At 34.8% G+C, this 20,284-nt stretch overlaps 2 pseudogenes; one reads left to right on the top strand and one right to left on the bottom strand.

The window, feature by feature from the left end:
• LOC143389228 (F-BAR and double SH3 domains protein 2-like) overlaps nucleotides 1-20,284 on the bottom strand; it is a 131,714-nt pseudogene that overhangs the window by 36,833 nt on the left and 74,597 nt on the right.
• On the top strand, nucleotides 6,649-7,024 carry LOC143389230 (transcription initiation factor TFIID subunit 13 pseudogene; annotated as a pseudogene).

Genomic DNA, 20,284 nt, shown 5'->3' with positions numbered 1-20,284 from the left:
TTTTTAAAATAATTAATTGGTAGGCCATGAGACTAAGGTGGCTCCAGTATCCTGGATTCCTATGTAAATAAATAGGAACCCAACTCAGTGTAAAGGGTAAAATGAAAAAAGCTTCATCAGTCAAAAACTGCCAACTACCTTCTAACAGGAAAGGATCTAAATAAGGCTACTGCTCCACATTAACCAATCAAATATTTTCTTTTTTTGCTTTCTGGTTCATCCTACAAATCCTCCAAGCACATGCTTAAACCCAGTGGCTCGGGCGGCAAGACAGGAGGATCACTGTTCAAAGCTAACCTCAACATCGAGGCTCTAAGTAACTCAGTGAGACCCTTTCTCTAAATAAAAATACAATAAAGGGCTAGGGATATGGCTCAGTGGTTGAGTGTCCCTGAGTTAAACCCTCAGTATCCCATCCCCCAAATCATCAGTGTACCTATATGAGAGAAGATCATAAGACATCATTTCAGGAGGGGTCCTATCACATGCCAGTAAGAATGAATGCTGCATAGAGAGGCCAAGAAGAATCTGGACAGGCCTTGCTTGGTTTCCCCACTCAGTCTATTAGCACTAGATCATACTCCTTTGTCCAATAAATTTCTACGTGGTTGTCCATACTTCAATCATGTCTATGCAATGAAGTCTCCATAAAATGAGAAGGTTTGGAGAGCTTATGGACAGTTGCATGCATGGAGGCTTGCAGGAAGGTGAACAAAAGCTCATTTTCATGTTGGGATGGTGGTATACAACTCCATGGGAATGGAAGTTTCTGGACTCAGGATTCTTCTAGATCTTGCCCTATATATGTCTTCATCTAGCTGTTTATTCATATCCTTTAAAATACCCATTATAATTGGTAAATGTGTTTCTCTGAGTTCTGTGAATGGCTCTAGCCAGTTAATTTGGCCTAAAAGCAAGGGGATTGTGGGAATCCCAATTTTTAGGCAGTTGGCAGAAGTTCTGGAAACCTGGGCTTGTGACTTGTATCTAAAGTGGGGGCAATCTGGGGCCAATCTGTGGGATCTGATGCCATTTCCAGGTTGATAATGTCAGAGCCGAACTAAATCACTGCCAGGTGTCTATTGAAGAACTGAATGCTTGCTGGCTGGTGGGAAAAAAAAATTCTTGTTTATTTTGGGATCATGAAAGTGATCTGTGTTGTGAGCATAGAGCAGGGGGAATTAGTTTGGTTTGTTTCCTCAAAATCCTCAAGAGATTCCAATTGTTTATTTATTTATATATTTGATACCAGGGATTGAGAGTAGGGGCACTCAACCACTGAGCCACATCCCTAGTCCTATTTTGCATTTTATTTAAAGACAGGGTCTCACTGAGTTGATTAGCACCTTGCTTTTGCTCAGTCTCCCCAGCCATTGGGATAACAGGCGTGTGCCACCACACCCAGCTCCAATTGCTTATATTTTAACAATTGCTTATAAACAGAATTTTCCAGTGTTTTCAAATCAATTTTGATGATATGCAAACTGATTAAAAGCTTTGGAATATACCTTTCTGTAAATTTCATAAAAATTTACTTAACCAAAAATTCTGAAGTGGGTACATTAAACTCCATTTAACAGATGAGAAAAATGATTTAACTGCAATCATACTGATTTTGGTAAATTTTTTTACCAATGGTTCCTAATGAATCATGCCTTCTTGTCCAAGTTGTCCCCTCCCATACTGATTCTGGGCTTGTCCTTGTGATTTGGTTTGGCCAAATCCATTTGCTAGAAGCCGAAGCTCACTGATAAGGGCCATTCAACTTTGTTAGGGAGGCCAATTTTACCTATGTGAGGATGAAAGAAGACACAGGAAAGACCCAGCCCTCCAGGCAACTCTATGGCTGAATGTAGTGCTTAAGTAATATCAGGAAAAACCAGTAAAAGAAATGCAGTTAACATCCAGCATAGTAAAAAGCAATAAAACACTGCTGTGTTTGCTATAAAGTTAGGGATAGTTTTTAAAGGCAACAACAAATTATTGTTTGAATAATTTAATTTTTGTATGTTTGGGCATTTTCCAGGTATCATTCTGTTACTGATTTTTAATTTAGTTCTGATGGGTCACAGAACTTACTTTGAATCTTTTTTTTTTTTTGTAGTTGTAGAAGGACAGAATGCCCAGAGTCAGTGTGGGAGGGGACTGCTTAGATAAGGCGACATGTTTTATTAGGAACCATTGGTAAAACAATTTACCAAAATCATACCAAAATCATACCAAAATCAGTATGATCTCAGTTAAATCATCTTTTTCATCTGTGAGATGGAGTTAAATGTGTCCACCCCCAGAATTGTTCTATGAATTAAATAAAAAATATTTATGGTTATTTTTATGTGGTGCTAAGGATTGAACCCAGTGCCTCACACACAGCCCTGTATGTGAATCTTTATAAACTTAGTGAGACTGATTAACAATCCAGTATATAATGCAGCTGAATGGTACATGTGTATTTTAAAAGACATACATTCTACTCTTGTGCAGCAGAATAGTCTGTGAATGCCAATTAGGTAAAGTTGTATAGTAGCATATAGGATGAAGTCTTTCCATAGTCTTACTGATTTTCCATCTCCTTGTTCTATTATTTGCTGAAAAGTGGTTATTAACTTTCCTAACTACAATTGTAGATTTGTCTTTTTCTTCTTTTAGTTCTGTCAGGGTGTGATTCATGCATTTTGTAGCTGTATTGTTAGTTACACAAATATCCAAGATTATTGTATCTTGATGAACTGACCCTTTCATCATTATGAATCATCTTTTTCTTGGCTTGAAATCCATTTTGTCTGACATTAATATACTCATTACTGGTTTCTAATGATCAGTGTTTGTTTGCCTGCAGTAAGCAATAGCTAAAATTTCTGCTTAGTTTTTTCTTTCTTTCCTTTTTTTTTTTTTTTTTTTGCCTTTCAGCCAGTTATTTCCTGGCAAGCTTCTTAGAGTATGCTTCACATAAGGACTCAGGTTTTGGCCAAGGATTGGATGCTAATTTACATGCAAATTTTTGGGCTGCCTGATGTCCATCCTCAAGTCATTAAGAACAAGGATCTCTGCTTGTGCTCTAGTGTGCTGCCCTTCACAGTTTAAGAGCTGCTTAATGCAAATGTCACCAGTACAGGCCCATTCTTTGAAATGGCGATTCCTCTTTGGTTTTAACATGCTTTGGGTCATTTTCCATCTCTGTCAAATGATTTTTGTTTTAATGTTTTTATCCCAGATTAATAACTGTTATACAAAACAGTGAGCCTTTTATAAGCTAATCCCTCTACTATAGTTTAAATCTAAAATGCTCCCTAAAGGCCCATGTGTTATAGGTTTAGTTCCCAGCCTGGTATGATTGGGAGGTGGTGGAAACTTGTAGGACCCAGTGGGAGGTCTTCCAGTCACAGGAGGTATGACTTTGAAGGGGATAATGGGACCCTACCCCTTTTTCTTGCTGTCTTGTTTGTGGCTTGGTTATGAGGTAAGCAGCTTTGCTCCATCATGTGTTCCCCATCATGAAGTGTTTCCTCACCACAGGCCCAAAGGCAGTGGGATGGGACAAATGAACTAAAACCTCAAAACTAGGAGCAGAAATAAAGCTTTTCTCTTTAACTTTATCTGGGCCCCCACCCCACCCCACCAGTGCTGGGAATCAAACCCTGGGCCTCAAAAATGCTAAGTTAGTGATCTGTCATTGAATTACAATGCCAGTCCCCAACCTTTTCTCTTTATAAGGAGATTACCTCTGGTATTTGTTACAGTAACAGAAAACTGTCTAATATACTCCCATTACAAAAAGCAAAAACTGGGGGCTGTGGCTGTGGCTTAATGGTAGAGCACTCACCTAGCATGGGGGTGAGGCACTGGGTTAGATCCTCAGCACCACATATAAATAAGTAAAGCAAAGGTATTGTGTCCAACTACAACTAAAAAATAAATATTAAAAGATAAATAAATAAAGGTATTGTGTCCATTTATAACTAAAAAATACTTTTAAAAAGGCAGGAACTGCTGTTGAGATATATTCTACATTCAAAGAGAGTTGCAAAGAAATCTAAAAATTTTGTAGTTTTGATACTGCTTAATATGTATAAAAGGATAAAGAAGTTCCATAAAAAGAAAGAAAGGGGCTGGGGCTGTAGCTCAGTGGAAGACACCTGCTTCACATGTGCGAAGCACCACACAAAAATAAATAAAGATATTTTTAAAAAAGGAGAGGAAAAAAAGTACTGAGATTTTCAATGTAAAAGTGGGGAAAAAATTAAAGAAATTTAATAAAATCCCTCTAACTTTAAATTTAATTGGATATACCAAAATTAACTCATGATCATAAAACAATAATAAATGCATAGCACTAAATCTAAGAAAGAGGGGCTGGGATTGTGGCTCAGCGGTAGAGCGCTTGCTTAGCATGGGCAGGACCCGGGTTCAATCCTCAGCACCACATAAAAATAAAGGCATTGTGTTGTGTACATCTACATCTAAAAAATAAATATTAAAAAAAAATAAATCTAAGAAAGAACAAAAAGTAAATGACGCTCACAGTAATAAGCCCAGACCTTCATAGCTCAGACATTAGTGCCTAAATTTCATTCTCTATTAAAAGAAATCTGAGGGCTGGGATTATGGCTTAATAGTGGGGTGCTTGCCTAGCACATTCGAGGTGCTGGGTTTGATCCTCAGCACCACACAGAAATGAATGAATGAGATGGAGGTGTTGTGTCCAATAACAACTAAAGAAAAGAAAATGAAAAATAAAAGAAAGAAAGAAAGGAAACAAACAAACAAACAAATAAATAAATCTGATCTCCTTGGAGCTAATTCTAAGTCTGGGCAGGGAAAATATAAGGTGAGCCTATGAAAGCTTGTTGTGCTTAAAAGAAAGTATTCAAACTATTGGGGGTAACATCAAAGGGATACAGAAGACACTCTGAATGGACTCCAACTTTAGATAATATGGGGCCAAATTTAGATAATATGGGATTTAGAAAATGACAACTGAATTAATCTAACAAAAAATGAACAAAAATTCATAAGCTGAAAATACATAGGGTAAGACTCCTCAATATTATTGAGGGGTCAATTTTCATCAAATTGATTTATACATTCAGTATAATTCCAATCAAAATCCCAGCCATCTTTTTTTTTATAGAAACTGATAAGCTGATGAAAATGAGAATAGTCCAAACAATTTGAGGACTTACAGTAACTGATCCCAGGACTTATTATTCTAAAGTCATTAAGACTGGACACTGGCATAAGGATAGACATATAGATCAATGGAACTGAACACAATCAAAGGAAGATTCACACATACATAGTCAGTTGTATTCAGTAGAGTTGCAAAGGTAATGAGGAAAACTGCTGGGAAAACTGCATCTCTATGTTGAAAAGAAAAACCATGACTGTTAACTCAAACTGGACCTCAACAACTGAAATAATTCTTAGGATCATAGCCCAAACAGAACACTAAAATTACAACACTTTTTAGAAAACATAAGAGAATATATCACAACTTTAGTGTGGGCCAAAAATGTCTTAAGATTTAACCATAAGATAATACTGATAAATCAGATCTCACCAAAATTAAAAATTTACAATATAGAAAATGAAAAGCAAGCCAAAATCTGAAGAAAACATTCACAATACATATATTTGAAAAATGATTAATACATAGAATTAAGACTGACCCAAATTTTAAAAATGGGTAAAATACTAAAAAGGATATATGTTTGGCCAAAAAATTATAAGACTCAGCATTTTAGCAATCAAATGCAAATCAGAACCACAATGAAATATACCGTATATCCACTCAAATGGCCAAATATATAAAAACCAATGATATTAAATGCTGGTGAAGGAACTGGAACTCCCATATCCTTTTTTTTAACATTTATTCATTTATTTTTTAGGTGTAGATGGATGGACACAACACAATGCCTTTATTTTTATGTGGTGCTGAGGACTGAACCCAGGTCCCGCCCATGCTAGGCGAGCGCTCTCCCTCTGAGCTACAATCCCAGCCCCTGGAACTCCCATATCTTGGGAGTATAATATGGTACAGTCACTTTGGAATACACGTTGGCAGTTTCTTATAAACACACATTTACAATATGATTTAGCAATTCCACTTTTAGAGAAATCAAAACATGTCCAATCTTGTATATTACTTGTATATTCTTATAAATAAAGAGTAAAAATCTGGAAATAACCCAAATATATATGAACAGGTAAATGGGTAAGCAAATATATGTATCGAAAGGGAGAGACTGGATACAAGAGTACATACTCTCTTTCATTTAAAGAAAATACAGAATAAGTAAAGTTAATCCATAAGATAGAAAACACTTCCGTTGTTACCTGGTCACAAGAGAACTTTCTGAGATGACAGAAATATTTTATATTTTGATTGTGGTGGTGATTTAGGCTATATATTTGTCAAAGTTCATTGAATTATACATTTAATATGGTTATATTTTACTGTATATATAGTATATTTTGATAAAGTTGATTTTAAAAAACCTATCAGGTCAGAACAATACTCAAGATAGAAAATACCTATTCACCCCACCAGAAATAACGAATACTTTGACAAACACAATGGGGTAAAAAAGAACCTTTACAGGAGAAAGACCCAGTAGCACTACCTTAATTAAGTGACCACTCATGATGGCAGATGAGGAAGAAGACCCGACCTTTGAGGAGGAAAATGAAGAAATTGGAGGAGGTGCAGAAGGTGGACAGGGTAAAAGAAAGAGACTTTTTTTCTAAAGAATTACGATGTATGATGTATGGGTTTGGGGATGACCAGAATCCTTATACTGAGTCAGTGGATATTCTTGAAGATCTTGTCATTGAGTTCATCACTGAAATGACTCACAAGGCAATGTCAATTGGAAGACAAGGTCGAGTACAAGTTGAAGATATGGTCTTCTTGATTCGAAAGGACCCAAGGAATTTTGCTAGGGTTAAAGACTTGCTTACCATGAATGAAGAATTGAAACGAGCTAGAAAAGCATTTGATGAAGCAAACTACGGATATTGATAATTTTTGTACTTCATGAAATTTCATTATATTCTGTGGAAATCATATATAATAATTGTGTATTTTGTTCAGTAATGTCCTAATATCTAGGCATGTAAATGAAAGATGGAGAAACAAAGTTTTCAGCCTTTATTTTCATGTCTTTGATTTTAGAGTGGTCCTTGAGCCTTTAATTACCTGCCTTTACATGACTATACTTGAATTACTTACTGAGTTTAATGACTACACGTAAGTTAAAGTACCTTACAAATTATGCAGTTCCTTCTGACTTTTGACTATGTAAAGGATGAAGTAGTATTTATGTGTTATGTATATTTGTGCCATTATAAGCTATACTATAGCTGTTTAATATGTGAAATCTAAGTGTCATTTTGACTATGACAGCTGAGACATATGCCTTACATATTCTGAAGTTTTTAGACAACAGTGGTCTGAGATGTTATTAAACATAGTGAACTGGTTTTCTTTTAAGGAGATGATATTTGAAACTACAAGTTTTTGTAAGAATGTTTATGTGTTTTAAATGATAATTTGTTTTAATATTTTCTAAAGAGTGATTTTTTTATTTTTATTTTTTTAGAAACTTAAAAGTTTCATGTTGATGCTTCTATGTTGAAAGACTTTTTTGATTTAAAACCTTTTGGACCTAGGTTACTTTTTAAGTTTTAGAACTCATTTTCCCAATCATCTACTTTCAGGAGCAGGAATGGCAATATTTAATGAGCTAATGGTAGGATAAGCATTTGGGGAAGTGTTTTTTTAACATATTTGTAAGTACTTGTGGAAATGTGTAGTTGACTAAAACTGTAACTACAAAAACCACTTTTGTAGTTCACAGTATACAGGTTTTGTGTGAATTTAGCTTACTGCATTAAATTATTGCCCTTAGCTTAAAAAAAAATGACCACTCATATCATTAACTGCAGACAACTTTATTCTATATGATTCCTGATGTTATGGAAAACATGGCATCACCACTGAAGCATTCCAGCCTAAAATCTAACCTGCCTCTAACTAGGCTGGTAGACCTAACTTGCACCTTATAGAACAGAAATAATGTGTCAGTCTAATAAACGTATAAAGCCAATATTGCAAAACATAATATAGATGTTAAATATAGATGTCAGTAAGTCCATGTTTATTCTTCTCTTTTCTGTATGCTTGAAAATTTTTGCAACAAAAAATTTAAAAAATAATTAGTTGCCTGGTGTGGTGGCACACGCCTATAATTATCCCCAGCATCTTGGGAGGCTGATCTCTAAATAAAATACAAAATAGGGCTGGGGATGTGGCCTATTTTAGTAGGTATTAGTAGTCGAATGCCCCGAGTTCAATTCCCCATACCAAAAAAAAAAAAAAAAAGTGATTAGTCAAGAGGTCTGCTAACATTAAGAGTACAGTAAAACTGCACAATAACAGGCTCTAACATAATGTAAGTTTGGACACAATATGATTGAAAATTGTTTTTATAGTAGGTTCAAACTTGTCATTTCATTATCCTTGTAATAATGAGGCCTTACCTTTTTACATAACTGGATTTTTTTTATAACATTACAACAAGGGTCTTAATTATTTTTGAGTCACTGAGGGACAAGAGTAGCACAGTAATTTTAAATTACTCATGTATGATAGCACTCTATGAGGTGACAATTTAAGATAAAACAGGGCTCGGCATAGTGACACACACCTGTAATCCCAGCAACCCAGGAGACTGAGGGAAGAGGATTGTGAGTTTGAGGCCAATTGCAGCAACTTAGCAAGACCCTATCTCAACATAAATATAAAAAGGCTGAGAGCATGGCTCAGTGGTAGTGTATCCCTGGGTTCAATCACTCAACCCCTAGTACCAGGTGTGGGGGAAACTTGTATCTATAAAAGTGTGCTTATATAAAGAATAATTTGATATTTTTCTTTTGTTAATTCACTGATACTATATAACCGAACTCTGGATTTTTTTTGTTTGTTTGTTTTTGGTACTGGGGATTGAACTCAAAGGCACTTAACCATTGAGCCACATCCCCAGCCCTATTTTGTATTTTTATCTAGAGACAGGATCTCACTGAGTTGCTTAGTGCCTAGCTTTTGCTAAGGTTGGCTTTGAACTCATGATCCTCCTGCCTTCACGTCCAAAGTTGTTGGGAATACAGGTGTGCATCACTGTGTCTGGCTGGACTTTGGTTTTCAAATACACATTTAATTCAGATCATAGAATCTAGTGAACATCTTGGACAAAGGATAATGTAGTCTATAGTTCCTCTTACAGATCTTACACCAAAGGAGGTTACTAAAAATGTCCTATCTTTGATTTCTCACATTATTTTTTCCTTGTTGTGTTAATCATTTCATTGTTCAAAAAAACAGAACTCGACCAACCCAGAAAAAAGGTATAATGTAAACTAAAAAACATTCTGAAACAACATAAGTCATGAACAGACTAGACTACTATTTAAAACTTTTGACTTCTTTACAAGCTACTTTAAAGAACACACACACCTTTTTTAAAAATATTTTTTAGTTGCAGATGGACACAATACCTTTATTTTTATTTAAATTTATCCATCTATCTATTTATTTCTTCTTTATTTTTTAAAATAGTTTAGTTGTAGATGGACAGAATAGCTTGTGGTGAGAATCAAACCCAGTGCCTCACATGTGCTAGGGAAGTGCTCTACCATTGAGCCACAACCCCAGCCCTCATCTTCTTTTTATTTATTTATTTATTTTTTGTGGGGGTACTAGGGATTGAACTCAGGAGCACTCAACCACTGAGCCACATCCCCAGTCCTATTTTGTATTTTATTTAGACACAGGGTCTCACTAAGTTTCTTAGCGCCTCACCATTGCTGAGGTTGGCTTTGAACTCGCGATCCTCCGTCTCAGCCTCCTGAGTGGCTGGGATTACAGGTATGTGTCACTGCGCCTGGCTCACCTTCTTTTTTATTGTAGTAAAGTGTATGTAACATAAATTTTCCATGCTAACTAACCATTTGAAGTGTATTGTTCAGTGGCATTAAGTACATTCATACTGATGTGCAGCCATTACCACTATCTTCCAGCTCTCTTTCATTTTGCAAAACGGAAACCCTATACATTCAACAATAATTTTTCGGGAGTCTGAGGTAGGAGGACTGTGAGTTCAAAGCCAGCCTCAGCAACTTAGAGAGGCCCTAAAGCAACTCAGTAAGATGCTGTCTCTAATATATATATATATATATATATATATATATATATATAATGAGAGCTGGGGATATGGCTCAGTGGCTGAGCACTCCTGGGTTCAATCCCCAGTACTAAAACAAAAAACAACAATTTGCCATTCTCCCTCTCCCAGCCCTTGGTAACCTCCATTCTACTTTTTGTCTATGAATCTGATTACTTTAGGTGCCTCATCCAGGTGAAATCACACAGTATTTGTCTTTCTGCAACCCTGATCTCTTCTGGTTCTTATTTGCATGGAATATCTTCTTCCACCCATTTATTTCAATCTGTCTGTGTCTTTGGATCTAAAGTTGAGTCTCCTATAGAAAGCAAATTTCTCCCAATTTCTAAGTTTTGACTGGACAATTTAATACATTTACACTTAAAGTAATTACTGATAAGAAAGGACTTCTGTCTTCCTGTTTGTTTTATATATGCTTTATAGCTTTTTAGTCCCTACTTCCTCCTGTATTATTGTATTTTGTGTTTAGTTGATTTTTCAGTGTCATGTTTTAGTTCCCTTCTCATTTCTTTTTGAATATTGTATAGCCATTTTCATTGTAGTAACATGGGAATTACATTTAACATCACTATGTTGTAACACTCTAAGCTATTACTTTTTAAATAGTTATGTAAAAAATAACATAAATGATGAATGTGTGTGTATATGACAAAAGGCATTTCAAAAAATTTGAATTCCTAAATACCATACTAAGAACATTATTATTAGCTGGGCATAGTGGTGCATGCCTATAATACCAGTGGCTTGGGAGGCCGAGGCGGGAAGATCGAAGCAAGTTTAAGGTCAGACTCACCAACTCAGTGAGGCCCTAACCATCTGTTTCAAAATAAAAAATTAAAAAGGGCTGGGGATGTGGCTTAGTGGTTAAGTGCCACTAGGTTCAATCTCTGGTATCAAAAAATAAAAATAAAATTTAAAAAATTAACATTTCATTTAAACAGTTGTCTTATTTCAAATTCCTGAATTAGAGGCTGAAGACATGATATAGCTCCTACAAATACTCCTGAGACAATCCAAAGATCATGACAGTAAAACAAGAGTTTGTCCATCACTATTGGTATTATTTTTTGTTGTTGTTGTATCTGGGACTGAACCCAGAGAACTTAACTGAGTCACATCCTAAGCCCTTTTTATTTTATTTTATTTTATTTTATTTTGAGACAGGGTTTCGCTAAGTTGCTTAGGACTTCACTAAGTTGCTGAGGCTGGCTTTGAACTTGTGATCCTCTTGCTTCAGCTTCCTGAGTCACTGGGATTACTGGTGTGTGCCACCATGCCCAGTGAGTATAGTATTTTCATCAGTATCTGGAACATAGCTGATGCAGTGGTTGAATTAATCAGTTAGTAAATCTGCCCCAAATTAACCAGACAAGAATTAAAGATCTCTAGTCTTTGGAAAAGCATTTTTTATATTTTGAATTTCTTCTAGTTGGAAGATTCTTTAACCTATTACAAAAGACCACAAATGACTTTTATTCTAATTAGCAACACTGAATGGAGACATAATATAGGAAAGACTGGATAAAGCAGATTCTTAATAAGGCTCTTGTTAGCAGGAATTAAAAACCAAACTTGAAAGCTATAATGCAATTTTAACCACCTTTCTCTCTCTTGTAACAGGTATTTATATTTAGGTAAAAAGCTATTGAGTAACTATGCAATTCAGAAAAACCAATGCAAAAGATATACAGGCAGAGAAAAGAAAAAGGGTATGTACAAAACAATTAATGTCAATCTCTCTTGTTTTCTAGTCTATCAAAAAATTTCATTATGACAATCTTGTAAGTACTGCCCAAATACACATGCCCTCCTATTTGCCAGTTAATTTTAGCTGGGAATTTTTTTTAAATTCTCTAATATGAGGAAACTGAGAGATCATTTTAAAAAAATAGAATTAATTACATTTTACAGACATTCAAAACTGAGATAATCTGACATTATAATTTTAGCATATTCCATATTTGGGAACGAAAATGATCTTTGAGAATGCAGACTTAAATGTATTAGGAGAGGTGAAATATTCTGTTGTGGGAATCTCACTTTATATTCTTAGTTTTAAGCTAACAGTGTAGTTTAGCATACTCATACTCAGGGAAATAAAAGGTCAACTGGCCTTTATTTAGGCCTTTATTTAGACTGACAGCTGTTAGTACTAGTACTATAAAAGATGTGGTAGTAGAGGCACTAGTGGAGTTAAGGTACTAGATAGTGATACCATGGATGGAGTCTGTAAATGGAAAATATAAGTACAACCCCTTCAGAAAACTTCTGAGACTTGTTCTAAGGTAATCACTTCTGTTCCACTAAGGCGGTAATACTGGCTTCATCCAGAGTGAAGAGAAACAAAACAATAGATTAATAATCTCTTCTACCACAAGCCAGTGTTTTCCAAACTGGCAAGGGCCTGCCAGCAGTACTTGGCCAGCACCAGAGGGTAGTGGTTTAGCTGTGACTCTGAATTCAGAGAGGAAAATGTCTGCTCACTGCACACCCTGCCCTTCTCACTATGGAGGCTGTGGGTCAGACTATGCCAGGAAAGAAGCAGAGGAGAGGTTACCGGAGCTTCTTTAGACCATGAAGATGGCAAACCCATTCTGGTTCAAATCACTTCCATGGGGCTCTGTCAAAAACACGCTCATATATCCTGTGTTTGCCTCTGTCACCTCACCCTTACCCCACAACCACGGAAGCACTTTTTCAAAACCTCTAGAGCAATAAAGGGGTGTTTGAAAATCACTAGTTTAGATTACCTTCAACCAATGCCAGAATTCCATGTACAGAGTCCCTGACAGATGCTTGCCCAGAATCCTGAGCCCTTACAGTGTTGCATTATGTACTTATTCTGCCACTCAGAAGATCTGACTCTTAGAAAATATTTCTCAACATCAAACTAAAACCTGCCTCCTTCCTACCTTCATATTTTGGTTCAAGTTCTGTTTCTTGAGGTTGCAAGCCACAGATCTATGTTATTCCCTTTTCCCTGACTAATTAAATACTATTCACTGGCCAACACCATCTTAAGTCCTACCTCTGCTCTGAAAACCCCTCCCCCAATGCTCCCTGTGTCCTCCACTTCCTGAAGCATACTTGTATGGCCACTCTTTGGCACTTGTGCTTCACAGTCTTGGTTATCTTTGGCATTCTTTAGGCTTTTCTAATAAGAACATATCTCTTGAGAGTTGTAAAGTCTTGGTCTTTTTTTTTTAATGTCTACCTCCATATCCCTTCATCATGCTGTAGCAGAGTAGATGAATACACATGTGTGTCCTCTGTGAACTGGACCTAGTTTACTTACTTTCTATCGCATTTCCTTACAAAAATCTGTTATTCTAATCACTTTCAACTGCCAAACTCTACCCTGTGCCTGCCCCCTTTTGCTAATACTTTCTTGTTCTCTCATTTTGACCTCTTTCCCTCTAGGGCAAGGAGTATTAGCCTGGGGTTGATGAACTCTGATGCTTTACACAACATGTACATTTCTTTTTTTGTGGGAGAGGTTTCATAGTTTTTATACAACTTTCAAAAGATCTCATGAGTCAAAAAAAAATTACTTTTATTATGCCCTATCGCTTCTCAACCAAATCTCTATTGCTGAAGACCCAGTTCATGCCCCTGGATTCAGAAACCACCCATATAAGGGAGATTTTTTAGGTTCTAAATATAAACATATATAATCTTATATAAATATATTACTATGTATTATTATATAATATATAAATTATATATAAATGTTATTATATATTCTATAATATATAAGTTATCATTTTATATATAAACATAAATATCTCTACCATTAACTTGATTATCATTTTACTTTGTTAAAGTTTAATATCTTTATTGTGACTTAATTCTTTTGTTATGTAATTTTCATGATTATGAACTCTTCACAGCAAGTTAAAAGTCTGCTATATGTATACTTTCTACAAAGCAGGCACTCAATAATACTACTGTGGACATAAATTAAATGGTGATTCCCCTTCAACTTAATAAGTGTAGGAACTCAGCTTCAAAGGTGTACATCACAGCTGTGACATTGACTGGAGTTGGGCAAAATGCCATAGTTAGCTGCCCCCTTACCTCTGCTTTATGAATATTTTTTCTAGCTTCATCTATTTTCTGTTCCAGTTCTGCTCGGCTTTGTTCTGATACAGCAACTCCATGGCATTCAAGTTCGTTTAGAACCTAAAGAGAAAACAGGTACAGAAAATAATCCTCCTTCTCATCTTTGTTCCTTGAATGATTATTTCAAAGATTTTAGTAACTAAAACCATGATTCCTTTTTTAACAAATTATTATCCTTTCCTTAACTTGTAATTTTGTTTCATTTATTTATTTAATTCTAAAAATTTGGATTATAGACTCTGTAAGTTGCAAAACTAGTACACACTCCCTTCACCCAACTTCCCCCAGTGGTAAAAATTTATATAACTTTACATTAGTAGTTTCCCTTTATCCTCAGGAGATTCTTTCCTAGACCCTCAATGGATGCTAAAAATGCTGGTAATACTGAATTCTAAAATTACTATGTATTTTTCTATAAGCCCTGCAACAATGCTTCTCAGTGGAAGAATTAATCTGTTTTATGTCATGGTGCCTTCTTTGCATTACTAGTCTTGTATTCTGTTGTTATTAAGTAAAATAAAAGGTTAAGCAAAACACTCTGATATTATAACAGCGGATTTGATAATCTAACTGGCTACTCAGTAAGTAACAGGTGGATAGGGTACGTAGCGTAAAAATTATGGTTAAAGTGTTTTGGATCTTGGGTGGGAAAGAATGAGACTTACATGTTATTCAGAATGGTGTGCAATTTAAAACATCTAAAATGTTTATTTCTGAACTTTTACATTTAACATTTCTGGGCTGTGGTTGACTTCAGGTAACTGAAGCCATGGATAGTGAACTGCAGATAAGTAGGGGCTACTGCAATAGAGTACAAAAATTGACATTGGCTCAATCTACAGATCCTACTTGGATTGTACAAGTTTTGACATGCATACCTTTAGTTTTTAAAATTTACATGAATATAAAATACTGTTACAAAACAATTAATGCAAAATGGCAAAAGTTTTTTATTACATTGTATAATCCATTATGGGGTAAAACTGTCATACCATCAATTAATTTTTATTTTTTCTAAACCACTTTTGAGCATTTCTCTCTATATAAAAACAAACAGAAAATTTTGTTTAAAAAAATAAAATTAGATATACTATCTTCTCAATGTTTCTAAGAAAGCTTTTCATGTCTGTATAAATAGACTGACCTCATTCTCTTTAATTAATCTATAGATCCAAGAATTTAACTGTACCATGTTTCATTTATTCTTACTCTATTTGCCTTTTGAATTTTCAAGTTTCTCAACATTATACGTGACTCTGTACAAAGAACCCTTTGTACAATGACGTTTTGTACAAAAGTCAATGACTTTTTGAACACATATAGGAATATTTAAGATAAAAAATATAAAAGCAGAAATTGCACATTTTAATTTTAATAGACATTACCAGATTATCTACACAAAGTTGTACCTACTCTTCCTTGTATCTTACCCACACTGAATTTTGCCAATCTTTAGAATTATGCCAATGTATTTTTTGAAAAATGATCTCACTGTTGAGTTGGTTTTTCAAAAAAAAAATCAATGAAATCGAGAAAACTTTAGCCATGCTAACCAAGAGAAAAAGGGAAAAAACTCAAAGGATATATCACCACAGACACCACTGAAATACAGAGGATGATCAGAAACTATTTTAAAAACTTATACTCCAATTAAACAGAAAATCTTGAAGACATCAACAAATTTCTAGAGAAATATGACCTACCCAAATTGAATCAGGAAGATATACAAAATTTAAACAGGTAAATTTCAAGCGATGAAACTGAAGATGCCATGAAAAGCCTATCAACAAAGAAAAGCCCAGGACTTGAAGGATTCTCAGCTGAGTTCTACCAGACCTTCCTTCAAAGAAGAACACCAATCCACTTCAAACTATTCTATGAAATAGAAAAGGAGGGAACCCTTCTAAACTCAACCTATGACCAGACAAAGATACACCAAGGAAAGAAAACTTCAGGCCAATATCCCTGATGAACATAGATGCAAAAATTCTTAGTAAAATCCTGGCAAATCACATAGAAACATATTAAAAAGACAGTACACCATGATCAAGTGGGTTTCATCCCAGGAACACTGGCTCAACATCCAGAAATCCATAAATGTAATTCACCATATTTTCAGGTCTCTAATTAATGGAGAATCATTTTATATGTTGCTAGCAATTTGTACTTCTATTTCAATTCACTTTTTTAATCTTTTAATTATTATTAAAATATATTTCTTTCAAGATATTTACTCCTTTTTTTTCCTATTATTTGTTATAAACATTTCCTTCTACTCTATCCCCTTTCCTTTGTTAATGCTCTTTTGTTTTGCGGAAATTTTTAATTTTTATGTGGTCACATTTTATCAGTCTTTTCCTTTATAGCTCCTGAGTTTTGTTTTGTTTAAAAAGGTATATGGCTGGGCGCAGTGACAAATGCCTGTAGTCCCAGCAGCTCTGGAGGCTGAGGCAGGCAGATGGCAAGTTCAAAGCCAGCCTCAGCAATGGAAAGGAGCTAAGCAACTCAGTGAGACCCTGTCTCTAAGTAAAATTAAAAAAAGGCATGGGGCTAGGGATGTGGCTCAGTAGTTGAGTACCCCTGAGTTCAACCCCTGGTATCCCCACCCCCCATCCAAAAAAATGGGTATCTGTAATATACCAAAAATATGGGGCTGAGGTTGTGGCTCAGTGGTAGAGGGTTTGCTTAGCATGTGTGAGGGACTGAATTCAATTTTCAGTACCACATATAAATGAATAAAATAAAGGCCCACTGATAACTAAATATATATATATATATATATATATATATATATATATATATATATATATATATATATTCTAGGTTCTTCTAGTTTTTTAATAGTCATATGTTTAGTGCTTAGCACTTAGCTCTTTAGTTTTCTAAAATTTATTTTGTATATAGTGGAAGAAAGAAACCTAATGGTGTATTTTTCCCTAAACATACAAAATTGCTAAATCCATTTACTAAAGGATTTTTACTAACTTTTTTCCCCAAAGATTTGAAATGCCATTAACTTTTTTTTTTTTTGGTAGTGCTTGGAATTGAACCTAGGGCTTCATGCATGCTAAGCATATACATGTTCTATCACTCAGCCATACCCCCAGGCTAACATGTTTTCTATTATAAAAAAATTCAAATATACTTGAAGGTTTTAGAGCATCTATTACAATAAATCCCATATATTAATAACTGAGATTCACAAAAATGTTAAAATTTGCTTTACCTATCCTTTTTGTTCTTTGCTACAGCATTTGAAGAAAAAAAATCGATATTAAGTCATTTTATTCCTACGTGTTATAATAAATATCTCTAAATGTGAATTGTTTTATACAACCATAATACCATTATCAGACCTAACAATAATTTCTTGGCAGCTTTTAATACACTGTTCATCATTATATTTCCCTCCTACCTGAAAAATGGCATCTTGATTGACATTTCAAATTTTGGGGGAAAAGAATTAGTAAATCCTTTAGTAAATGGATTTAGCAATTGTGTATGCCAAAAATGGTATCTTGATAAGATCATTATTCTAAATTATCATATGTTCTTTAATAGATTTGCTATTTTTTTGTATTAGATCACAGTTAATTTCTGTGGTCATTATTTTATGATTTAGTATGTGGTAAGTCTCATTCTTGTGTGTTTATAAAAAGAATTCCAGGTAAATTTTAGAGCCAGAATGTCAAGCTTCTCCAAATATATTTTCTAAGTTTCATTAAAATTTTATATTCCTTTACCTTATCAGTATTTTACTGCTGTGATGAATAACTTTTTTCCACTGTATTTGCAATTTATTATTTCTGATTAATGAGAAAACTAAAGTTTTCCTTTTTCCCTTCAGTTTTGAAGACTGAACCCAGGCCTCACTCATGCTAGGCAAATGCTCTGCCACTGAGCCAGATTCCTAACCTTGGAAAATTAATGATTTCTAAAAATATATTCTTGTATTTGTTCACTTTACTAAACCATCATTGACAATTGGGTCTTGGTATTTTGGGTACATATATTATTAATAAATAATGATGGATGTGCCTTTTTCTAATATTTAAATCTCTTAACTGGTTTTCTTTAATTAATACATTGACTAATCCTATATGACACTGAAAAGTAGTGGTGATGATAGATGTTGTTTTCTTGTTTTATCATTGTAATATGCAGCATGGCTTTGAAGATGTAAATACCCTGGTGTCTGAAACTGTGGGTATGTATGATGTAATTTGCAGAAGTATTAGAGTTAGGAACCTTAAAATAATGAGATCATCCTTGATTACCTAAGTGAGTTCAATATAATCATGTGATATCTTTGAAGCAAAGAATTTTCTCTGGCTAGAGTAAGATAAGAGATGGGTAGAAAGGAAATTAGAGATTCTAAGCAGAAGGATTCAGTGTGCCATTGCTGATTCTGAGACTGGAAGCACAAGTGCAAGGACCAGGAACAGTAGCTTCTAGGGGCTAAAGACAGCCTCTAGCTAATAGCTGGGAAGGAGACAGGGAACTCAATCTTGTTTTCTTCTCTTTAGTTGTAGATGGACACAGTACCTTTATTTTATTTATTTTTATGTGGTGCTAAGGATCAAACCCAGTATCTCACATGTGCAAGGCATGTTATTATATATATATTTATCATTTTTACAAGTTTGTTATACCTTTGTCTAAAATCAACAGACCATATATGCGTGGGGCTACTTCTAGACTCTTCATTTTGTTCCATTCATCTGTAAGTATATCCTCATACCAATGCTAAAACATCTTGATTAGTATAGTTTTATGTCTTGAAACCAGGTGGAGAAAGCCCTCAAATCTAATCCTTCTTTTTCAAAATTGTTTTGGCTATCTTAGATGATTTGCATTTTCACATATCTTTGAGAATTAGCTTGTTAATTAAAAAAAATGCTGGGTATTTAACCTGTATCACATTGAATATATGGAGAAAACTGGTATTTTAAAAATAGTCTTCATATACTGGGCGTAGTGGTGCAAGCCTATAATCCTAGCAGCTTGGGAGGCTGAGGCAGGAGGATCTCAAGTTCAAAGTCAGCCTCTGCAGAAGTGAGGTGCTAAGCAACTCAGTTGAGACCCTGACTCTAAATAAAATACAAAACAGGGCTGAAGATGTGGCTCAGTGGCAGAATGCCCCTGAGTTCAATCCCTAGTACCCATCCCTCCAAAATAAATAAAAATAGATTTCATATGTAGTTAAAGTCTATATATGTGTCCTTATGCCAGTACTGCACTACCTCAATCTCTGCAGTTTTATAAGCTTTGAAATCAGGAAGTAGGAGTTCTCTAACCTTATTATTTTTCATGACTATTTTGGCTATTTGGGGTCTCTTGAGATCTCATATGAATTTTAGAATGGCTTTGTCTTTTCTTGTAAATAACACTGTTCAGATTTTGAAGGGAACTACATTGAATTTGAAGAACATTTTGGTATTAAGTGCCATTTAACAATATCTGCAGCTATCTGGGAGGTTGAGGCATGAGTATTACAAGTTCAAAGCCAGCCTCAGCAACTTAATGAGACCCTGTCTCGAAATAAATAAAAAGGGCTGTGGATGTGTCTCAAAGGCAAAATGCCTTTGGGTTCAATCTCCAGTAACAAACAAAACAAAACAAAACAAACACATGAAAAGAAGCCCCCATAAAACAAACCCCAAACAATATCTGCCTTCAGTTCCATGAATACTGGATATATTCCCAATGGGATTTTGATAGGAATTACATGGAATCTGGACATCATTCTGGGAGTAACTGTCATCTTATCAATACCTTCACTTAATGAACATGAACTGTCTTTCCATTTACTTATGCCCTCTTTAATCTATCATCAATGTTTTTGTAGTTCCCAGTGTACAAGTCTTTTACCTTCTTGATATTTTCTTTTTGGTGTTACTAGAACTGAAATTGCTTTC

The sequence above is a fragment of the Callospermophilus lateralis genome, unplaced genomic scaffold, assembly GCF_048772815.1.
Source record: "Callospermophilus lateralis isolate mCalLat2 unplaced genomic scaffold, mCalLat2.hap1 Scaffold_194, whole genome shotgun sequence".
Lineage (NCBI taxonomy): Eukaryota > Metazoa > Chordata > Mammalia > Rodentia > Sciuridae > Callospermophilus > Callospermophilus lateralis.
The sequence above is the reverse complement of the archived record's forward strand: the minus strand, read 5'-3'. Positions and strand labels throughout refer to the sequence as shown.